Source organism: Equus przewalskii, chromosome 28, assembly GCF_037783145.1.
Source record: "Equus przewalskii isolate Varuska chromosome 28, EquPr2, whole genome shotgun sequence".
Taxonomy (NCBI): domain Eukaryota; kingdom Metazoa; phylum Chordata; class Mammalia; order Perissodactyla; family Equidae; genus Equus; species Equus przewalskii.
The window spans coordinates 32,166,301-32,175,925 of NC_091858.1; positions in this window are offsets into that span (position 1 = coordinate 32,166,301).

A 9,625-nucleotide genomic window follows, 5' to 3' on the forward strand; every position below is an offset into this window, starting at 1 on the left:
TTCTTCTCCAAATAGGGAAAGCAAGATGATGCATAAGTGTAAAGATTTAAGGCTGCAGTGCAAGCCTTTCTTGAAAGCTTCACTAAGTTTCCATTTTCTTTACATTACGGAACTCTGCATGACTCTTTTGTCTCATTGGGGGAAGACTGCAATGAGACCAACAGGACCAATGCTGCCCCCTAGGACTTTGACAATGATGGAAATGTTCTACATCCATGAAGTCCAGTATGGCAGCCATTGGCCTCTTGTGGATATTGAGCACTTGAAATGTGGCTGGTGTGGCAGAGGATCTGAATTTTAAATTCTATTTACTTTTCAGCTTTTTCTTTTTTTCCTTTTGACCCCTTTTGTAGAGCCATTATTAGTCCATATTACAGGTGGAGAAATAAATTTTGGAGTTGAATCTTTGTCTAAGTTCATTGAGGACGCTAGTGACTTCTAAGGCAAATCTCTCTGATGTTCAAAAGGAATTCTCTCATTTTCTATGCTGTCTTTTCTCTCAGCTGACCAATCAAAGACGTTTGCTGCCAGGGCATCAGGAGAGCAATCATTTGATTACATCTGTCCACTAAGACAAAGCATTTCTGGTCTAATTGTGTTAGAATATATCATATTCTATACAATTCTGTTTAACATATTACACATTATATATGTAATATATAGATTAAAAAGCTATGCAAAAATATACAGTCAAATGCATAAAAATTGCATAGATGTGGATCTTCTTACTATTAAATTCCCTCAACAAGAAAGACTGAGGGCCATTCTCTTATCTCTTTCCCTTGAACTCTGTTGCCCTCTGCCTGAGTCCCATGGGATATTTTTAATTGTGTCTACATTCCCATGTTTCCTGCCAACATTTATTTCAGTTATACTACATCTTTATTCAGAAAATAAAACCTAAAGAATTATACCGTAGTGTGTCCAATTCAATATTACACAATGAGATGGAAATCCATTGGAAAAAAAAGTCCTTGTCTGCAAAGACCTTGCAGCTAAGTGGAATATGTAAAAGAAACACAGGAACACAGTGAAAGTTGAGGGAGAGGCATCCATTGAAAGGAGCAGAACTGTGTGCTGCTCAGAAGATGGAGAGATTTTATTCGTTGGTGGGTTGGGAATGGTTTCTTGAAAGGCACAGGATCTGATCTGGGTCTTGAAGCATGGGTCAGATTTGTAGTGATCTAGCTGGCATAGGAGGTGACACTCCAAGCAGCTGGAATAGCGAGAGCAATGTATAGATTATAGGAAAAGAGGGCATAGATGGGAAGACAGGTGTCCAATTTGTCTGGAGCTTAAATGGTAACCCAGCAATGTAAGTTCGGGTGCACTGTGGAGCTGCTGAATGCTAGTGTGAAGACTATTTAATTCGGAGGCAAATGAGAAATAATTAGGGATCTCTTTGACAGCCCTGAGTGAAACACCACACAATACTGAGAATTACAAGAGGTCAGGTTCTCTGATTCTGAGCAAAGTGATTTAAGTGGGTGTATATTTTATAAATATGCCATAAGGGAACAGTTTCTGTCTCCATAGGGGTCCCAGTAGCTGGCTTTCTTTATTCCTATTTCCCTTTTCTGAAGCATTTTTCTGTGGGTAGGAGATACCTGCTGGTCTCTACCCAGTTAGGAGGGCACCTGATGAGAAAACAAAAGCCCCTGCTCCCAATGCAAGATAAAGGAAATAAGACTCTTCTGGAGAAGCCTAGAATGAAAGGAGAGCACCAGGAGAAGTTCCAGCACCATTTCAGGAGGACTCAAAACATGAATCATTGTCCCTCTTCATAAATACTTTGGGGAACAGCTTCTTTTCCAAGGACGGGGCTATCTGATGGCAATGATTTTGACATGGGGTTACAATTTGTAGTAGATGATTTTCTGACAAAGGTTCTGGAAACTTGTTCTTGAAGAAACAGATTGTTGAACCTTCCTATTTGTGGCTGAGTGACCTGGGCCACTAGGCCTGATCAGGTAGAATCTTGTGGAGTATTTCCTGCAAATCTCTCCCCTTGGCAAGGAAGTCAACTGGAGGCTACAGAAAGTCAGCAGTTACCAAACACAGGTCAGCAGATCTCAGTTCAGAAAAGGCAAACAGGAGTCCATTTGTTTGTTTTTCTTTTTCCCAAATCATCTGGTTAACTGAGTTAGAGTTTAGATGGGAAGAAATCCTAATTGTATGATAAACATTTAATCATCTGAGTGCTATCACGTCAACTCAATAGTACAGTTATACAAACAAGAGATTTATAATATTTTTTATTTCTGCTGTTTTCTCAAGTTCCTTCTCTTCTTCCTTCCCACCCCGTCCTTCCTCTCTTCTTTCCTGTTTCCTTATCTGTTTTTCAGTTCCCCTCATTTCTATCTTTTTACTTCAATTACTATAAATGCGAGGACAAAAGATAGGAAGTCAACCAAGTAAATGTAGCTCAAGCTCCCCTGCAAACCCAAGAGACAACAATATTCTCCAGACAATTTCTAATGTGAAGAGACAACATGGCACACGTATGACAAAGGTTTCCAGAGTGTTACCATGGCAGCCTAGTTGTATTATGAATTTCCCTAGGTGTCCAAAGGCTCCCTCTTTTGATTATAAAAGGGTAGCCTGAATTTATATCCTTGAAATAAAGTTAATTCTCCTATTTCTATTTAGAAAGGCACTTAACTTATGCTTCAAGTATAGGTATTGCAGTTTCCTGCCATGAAAAAGCAGTGGGATTTCAGCACTCATTTAGTTTGTTAGGTTGGGTTAAGAAAAAACAAACTCTAAAAACTTCTTCAAGGTCTTAAGCATCTTCACTGTTAATGAGAGGGTGTTTAGTTTTAATGAGCAATTCAAATAATCTATTTAGTCTAGAGAAATAATAAGTAAAAAGCTTCAGTTTATCTTCAAATTATTTCAAGCCTCTTGTTTCTCAGATCCATCTTACCTGGAGCAGGGATCAAGAATAAACGTGGCAATGTGAAGAAAGATAATGGAACCTCATAGCTGACAAGTGACAAATACAGTGACTAGCTAAAGTGGAAGAGCAAATGACATTTTTCCCAGTTTTTATGAAGATTCAGGCAACGTGGTTACTTGCAAAAGTCATGTTTGCAATTCTAGTAAAATTATGCAACGATGAAAATGTCACATCTTTCCTCCCGGGTCTCATGCCTTGCTCTTAGAACATGTAACCCTGAGCTGGTGGTAACATGCCCCAGAAATTGTGATCTTGCTTCCATTTGGGATAGAGAAGTCTTATCCATGAATGGATTCCTTCTGGTAGTGGATATGGATGGGGTGGAGGTATCTTGGTTTTGTCGCCATTTGGTAGTAATCTTATAACATGTAACCAGGGTTTAATGTGTTCCCACTGTGGTCCTTTATACTCCTAATGTCCTATCCTCTCCCAAGAGACAGGAGACAAATCGAGGCCAAAATGGTCTTCAATTCAGTACGCCTGGGGCATATTCAAGCATGGACATGAATTAGGACTTGCTCAGACCAAGAATCTGCATAGATACTCTAGGTGTTTGGACAGGACAGAATAGATTAATTTTTGCCAGTAAGAGCAGAGAGAAAAAGTGAGTTACCTTCAACAGATAAATGACTGCGTGGCACTTGATATTTCATGTAATATTAAACTTCATGTGAACAGCCTCTTAAATTCATCATTAACTAAAAGCCACAGACATCATGAGTTAGGATTATATGTCATTTCTCATCGTCAGAGAAGGAGAATGTTGGGCTAATGTAACTGAGTGGATCCTCACTTTTTTAGATTCTCTGACACTTTTTATGCAAATGAGGATTCTAGGAATTTACCTTTCTGATGTCAGGTTATTCATAGTTTACGATTATTCATGTCCAGAACTCAGGTGACATTTGAAGGAATTTAAGGCAACTTAGCATTTTGTGTGGCTGCAGCTGGCTTTGTTTTTTGTAAAATACCCCTCTGGGGCTATGTGATGGATTACTAAAGAATTAAACTTTGAACTGTAAGAATAAGCCTTCGATAGTAGAAATTTATTCCTTGTCAACTGTATGAGGAAATGCTCTTTGGGGTAGGGATCTTCCTGGAGATGTGAAATCACAGGACACAGACAGCAGCCCTCCACCTCCACTTATGGCTAGAGTTGTTCACAGTAAATCCAAACTACAAATATGAAATAAATGTCTCCTTCTTCTAACAGAGAGCCCAAGGCCCCCACTAAGGGAGGTAAGTTGACATATGAACCAAGGGCATTTCTGTGAAAAAAGATATGTAAAATTGAGTAAAATGTTGATGGTTTTCACCAATGTTGCCATTAAACAATGCAGGTTTTCATCTCTACTGCTGCTAATTTTATGCTCAGTGCATCATTTTAAACTACTAGCATATTCGTGCCTATTGTTGCAAGTGACGAATTGCCACAAGCTTAGTGGCTTCAAACAAAAAACATTTATTATCTTGCAATTCTGGGTATCAAAAGTCCAAAATGGGACTCACTGGGCTAATATCAAGGTTTTAGCAAGACCGTGTTCCTTCTGGAAGTTCTAAGGGAGGATGTGTCTTTTTCTCTTTTCAAGCTTTAGAAGCTGCGCACATTCCTTGGCTGTGGCCCCTTCCATCATCTTTAAAGCCAGCAGTGGCTGCTTAAGTCTGTCTCACACCACATCACTCTGACACTGACGGTTCTGCCTCCCTCCTCCACATTTCAGGTTCCTTGTGATTACACAGGGCTCACGCAGCTCATCTCCCTATTCTAAGGTCAGCTGAGTAGCATCCTTATTCCATCTGCTAATTTAGTTCTAATTTGGGAAGTGTCTACGTCTGTTCAGGCTACTGTAACATAACTACCATGGACTAGGTGGCTGATAAACAACATGAATTTATTTCTCATGGTTCTGGAAGTTGAGAAGTCTAAGATCAAGAGAGTGGTAGGTCAGGTGTCTGGTGAGAGTCTGTTTCCTTATGAACCGAGTTTGGCGCTGTAGCCTCACATGGTGAAGGGACAAGCTAGGTTTCTAGTGTCCTTTATATAAGAGCACTAATCCCATTCATGAGGGCCCCACCCTCATAATCTAATCACCTATCAAAGGCACCATCTTCTAACTCTATCACATTGGGCATTTGTTTTTCAACCATGAATTTAGAGGCAGGGGGAGGGCAAAAACATTTAGTCCATTTCACCATGTCAGAAAGCATATTCATAGGTTCTAGGGGTTAGGACATGGACAAATTTGGGATACCATTATTCTGCCTACCATACCTAGGAAAAATAAAATTCAATTGTGTAATAAACACTTTGGTCAAAATATTGTCCTTAAGGAGAAACATTTCAATGATTTACAGGTTTGTCAGACAAAATACAGGATGTCTTGTCAAATTTAAATTTCAGACAAACCACTAATAATCTTTTAGGATATGTGTGTCACATATATTGCATGGGATATATTATGCCAAAAAATTACTGATTGTTTATCTGAAATTCATAATTAACTGGATGTCCTGTATTTTTCCTTACGAAATATTCCACCCTAGTGATTTAGAGTTAATAAAAACTGATATGTGTTTTTCCTAAGTTGTCCATCTGTGAGGACAAAAACAAGAAAACAACATTCAGGGCTATATCACCGGTCTCTTTTTCAAAGAAGTGCTAAGGTTCCTGATGTGACACCACCCCTAAATTGCCCTATAGCTAGATCTTTTTAGTATTTCTTCAGCGGTTTGTCATTATGTTTTTTTGATCAAAAGCTTCACTTGAAATGATTGTCTTTAAACACACTACTCCTCCATCTTAGTTTCATTAAGGGGCAGGTGTTAGGATGAACAATCTTGTAATCCCAAGAGGCCTGGGAGATCTTCAAAATAGCTGACAATACCCATTTTTGTATAGGTCCTCTTGAGGAGTTAAAAACTTATCAAATGTTAATTCTAGAACTTAAAATATAATACCTACTATAAAAATCACAACGGATGTGTTCAATAGCAGTTTGGCTATAACAGGAGGAGATTTGAGGATTAGAATACAAATCAACGGAAGATTTTCAGATCAATGCACAGAGGAAAAAAAAAGGAAAATGCAGAAAATAGCACAAACTACATGAAAGCATGGTGAAGAGATGTCATATATATGCAATTCTCTTCCTGGGAAGAGAGGTGACAGAGGACACACGGCAGTAGTTCTTGAAGGGATGATGGCTAGAGATGTTCTAAAAGCAAAGATGTGAACCCATATATTCCAATAGCTCTGAGAAACACAAACAAGATATAGACAAAGAACACTAGACCTAGACTTATCAGAGAAAGGCCCTGTTCCTTGGAGAGTCTCCTCATGTGGTTTAGACACAGTTGGGAAAAATATCACATGCTAATTTTGTTAGTTATCCAGGTGAACTCAATAAAAAGTAATAAAGAAGCTACAGTATTTAATAGACTTTCCCTTGTTTTTTTTCTCATGATACTTCAGCACGTTGGGACAGTGTGATTTTCTTTTTTTAAGTGACAAGTGAGCAGATTAAAACAGTCAGAGTAACATGCCTGTGGACTCTGTTGGCAAGCAGTCTGCCAATGCCCCACATTCTGAGGTTATCCTGTTGATTGTTTTTTGTTAATACCCAAATTAAACAATTCCAGCTTCCATCCCATATAAATTCTGGCAAATATCCAAATGTTTCTCAGGATTTCCAGTTGGTGCTTATGCTCACAATATTTTGTCCAATGCCCACTTCCTGCTGTTCCATAACCTTCTCTGGCCAATTCTCCCTCACTTCCTGTGGCAACCACCCTCTTGCTTTAGAGCTTTGCACCAAGTATGACAGAGGCTCTCCTCCACTTCCCAAGATTTCACAATCACAAAGACAGTGAGGGAAACAAGATTTTGTGAAAATTTGAAAGTAATGATATACGGTTACTACACAAAAGGGTCAAAAAATAAAATTGGAATTCAGAATGCAGTTGTGAAACTGAATAAAGGAAACCTCGTTTTAAATGAAGCCGGCAGATGGCAGCTAGACTTTTGCTGGTGAACACGATGTGGTCTATACACAAGTAGAAATATAATGATGTACAACTGAAATTTATATAATGTTACAAACCAATGTGACCTCAAGAAAAAAGCAAATGAGGCTGGGGGGCTGAAAGTGGAAGCTCTCACACACTGTTGCCCAACCTCAATTAAGGGAAGAAAAGTCCCTTAAAGACGCCAACAGAAAGAGATGCACATTGCACTCCAACAAAAAACGATCCACCCCAGCACCTCAACCAATGAGAACTGTCATCACCTTGAACTCTCACTTTCCACCAGCAGACTTTTGTTCAAAAGAATCCCTCCTGACTTCCTCTTCTTTCTCTATAAAGTAGTACTTCTTTCCTTTGTTTGCTGGACCTGCCTATGGCTTTTGCTATAGCTTGCTTATGCCGAATAACAATTCTTCTGCTCTTCCCAAATAAACCTATGTTGCTGGTGAAATACCTGGCTGTTTGATGTGTTTAGGCCAATACACTCTTGCTAAAGCTTTCCCGCCATTCTTAGTTGTTGATCTCTCCAGGCCATGTCTTATCATAATGTAGACACACACGTTCCTTTGGCAACCCGAAACTGTCATTCTTAATCTCTGTGCCCCTAGCCAATCCCACCGCTGATTCCAGGTGGAAAACCAAAAAAATCCTTTTACTTTTAGAAATGTAGAGCTACTTAGCTCTTACTTGCTTTCCTCTCTGTTTTAAAGATGTACACAGGTATCTTGCCTTTCAAAACCAAAATAACCATTAAAATGATTTTTTAAATAAAAGAGAATAAATAGAATTGCTTTCTTAAATAAACACATTTGTCATCCCTTTCAAACACAGTAATAAGTGACACTGTTACAATGTCACTCAGCAACACATTTAATGCGCTAAATTATATATCCTTCATACAATCAAAGATGCATATTTCTGGGCACCAAGAGAGTGACAGATCTATAAAATATAAAAATGTCCTAAATTATTAAAAGTAAATGGTTAAATCCAGACAGGACTGAGGTTAGAACGAGGCCCGTGAATCAGAGTTGTGAAAGTACAGGACCAGATACTGTCGATATTGTCCTTATTTGAAATGTTGATGTTTTTGCTGCTTATGGGTGTCTCTGTATTAATTTTCATTTAAAAATATTAAATTATATTATTTATCTTGATTGCAGAATTTTTGGGCAGCTCTTTAAGTTTCACAGCCATTGCAAGTGCTCCGCTCTCCTCACCCTAGTCATGGCAACATTATCAGGTGATTCGATCCAAAGAAATTTTTATTCTGCAAGGTCTGATTTCTCTCTTCTGTTTGGAGTCTGTAGGAAATGCAAGGAATTGATTTGGAGCTAAAGAACAATTACTCAGAAGTAAATTTTAGGTAGACTGAGTGAAGAGTCAATGTAAAAAGACAGAGAACTGTTTACACATACAGGCTACCCCAAATGAACTCTGGATTTAATTCCCAAACCCTCCCAAGGAAGAGGCCGCACCCAAGGGCAGCAGCCCATTGTTCCCTGGCTGCCTGTGGTCTCTTTCTTTCAGTGTTTGGTCCCCTCTCTCTGTGTTCTATGCCATATCATCTTAATTTCATCATGCTTGCAACAGGGACTTGTTTTTGCGAAGCACCTACTCGCATCATGTGATTTCCACATGGAGAGAAACGCTTTATCCCACTCACCTTTGCCATCCATCTGGTACTAATTTATGAAGCAGCGTCTCCCTCGACGGCCAGAACATGAATGAATAAGACAAAGTCCACTCCCATAGAGGTCGTACAGCCCCACAGAGAAGAAGTTTACCCCCATGTGCACAAGGCAGGGCTGAGGAAGCCCAGACCACAGGAGGTGAGGAAGTGGGGAGCATGGAGGAGGAGCGGCTGCTTCCTGTGCGGATCAGCCATGGTTTCCGGCAGGAAGGCGGTGGTGATCTAGTGGGTACTGGATGAATGAGGGAACGTCTGAGGGATGATGGGGCGGGTGAGGGCCGGTGAGGGCGGGAAGAACAAAGCACAGCTGACAGGACAGCACAGGCAGTGACTGGGGGAGGCCAGGTGACCATCGCCCTGAACAGCATAGAAGGGTCCCACGTGGTGGCCCTGGTGGTCAGTATGGGGAGCTAAAAGGGGATCCTCAAGGAGCTTGGAGATCAGCCTGTGTGATCAAACACCACGCAACCACCACAGTGACCAGCACGCAAGATTCTTTGTCTTTGAACAAAACAGTTTAATTTGGTTTAAATTTCACACGTCTTTGCGAAGGGAGCAGTTACTGACTCTACATCTGTCACGGCTATTTCCAGTTTATTTTGCGGCATTTTTTCCCCTGCAATGCCACAGGGGTAAATCACTTTGGTCCATGGAGGACAGAAAAACCAAAAGCATACGCCTCCACCAATAAAGCAGTGAAGGCGGTGCACTATGTCTTCAGAAAAACCTAAAAGGAAATAAGACAAAAGAGTGTCAGAAACCGGAGCACAGAGTCAGAAAGGCAGACGGCGTCCCTTGACCAGATCCTCAGCGCTTCCCTTCCCGAGGCTGCGGCTGTTCTGTCCCACAGGCTGACGTGCAGTTTCCAGACAGAGGCTGGCAGCGCGGAGGTTCCAGGGGGGCCTCGCGTTTCTAGAACCAGAACGCTGTGCTGCGCGGCCCAGAGCCTG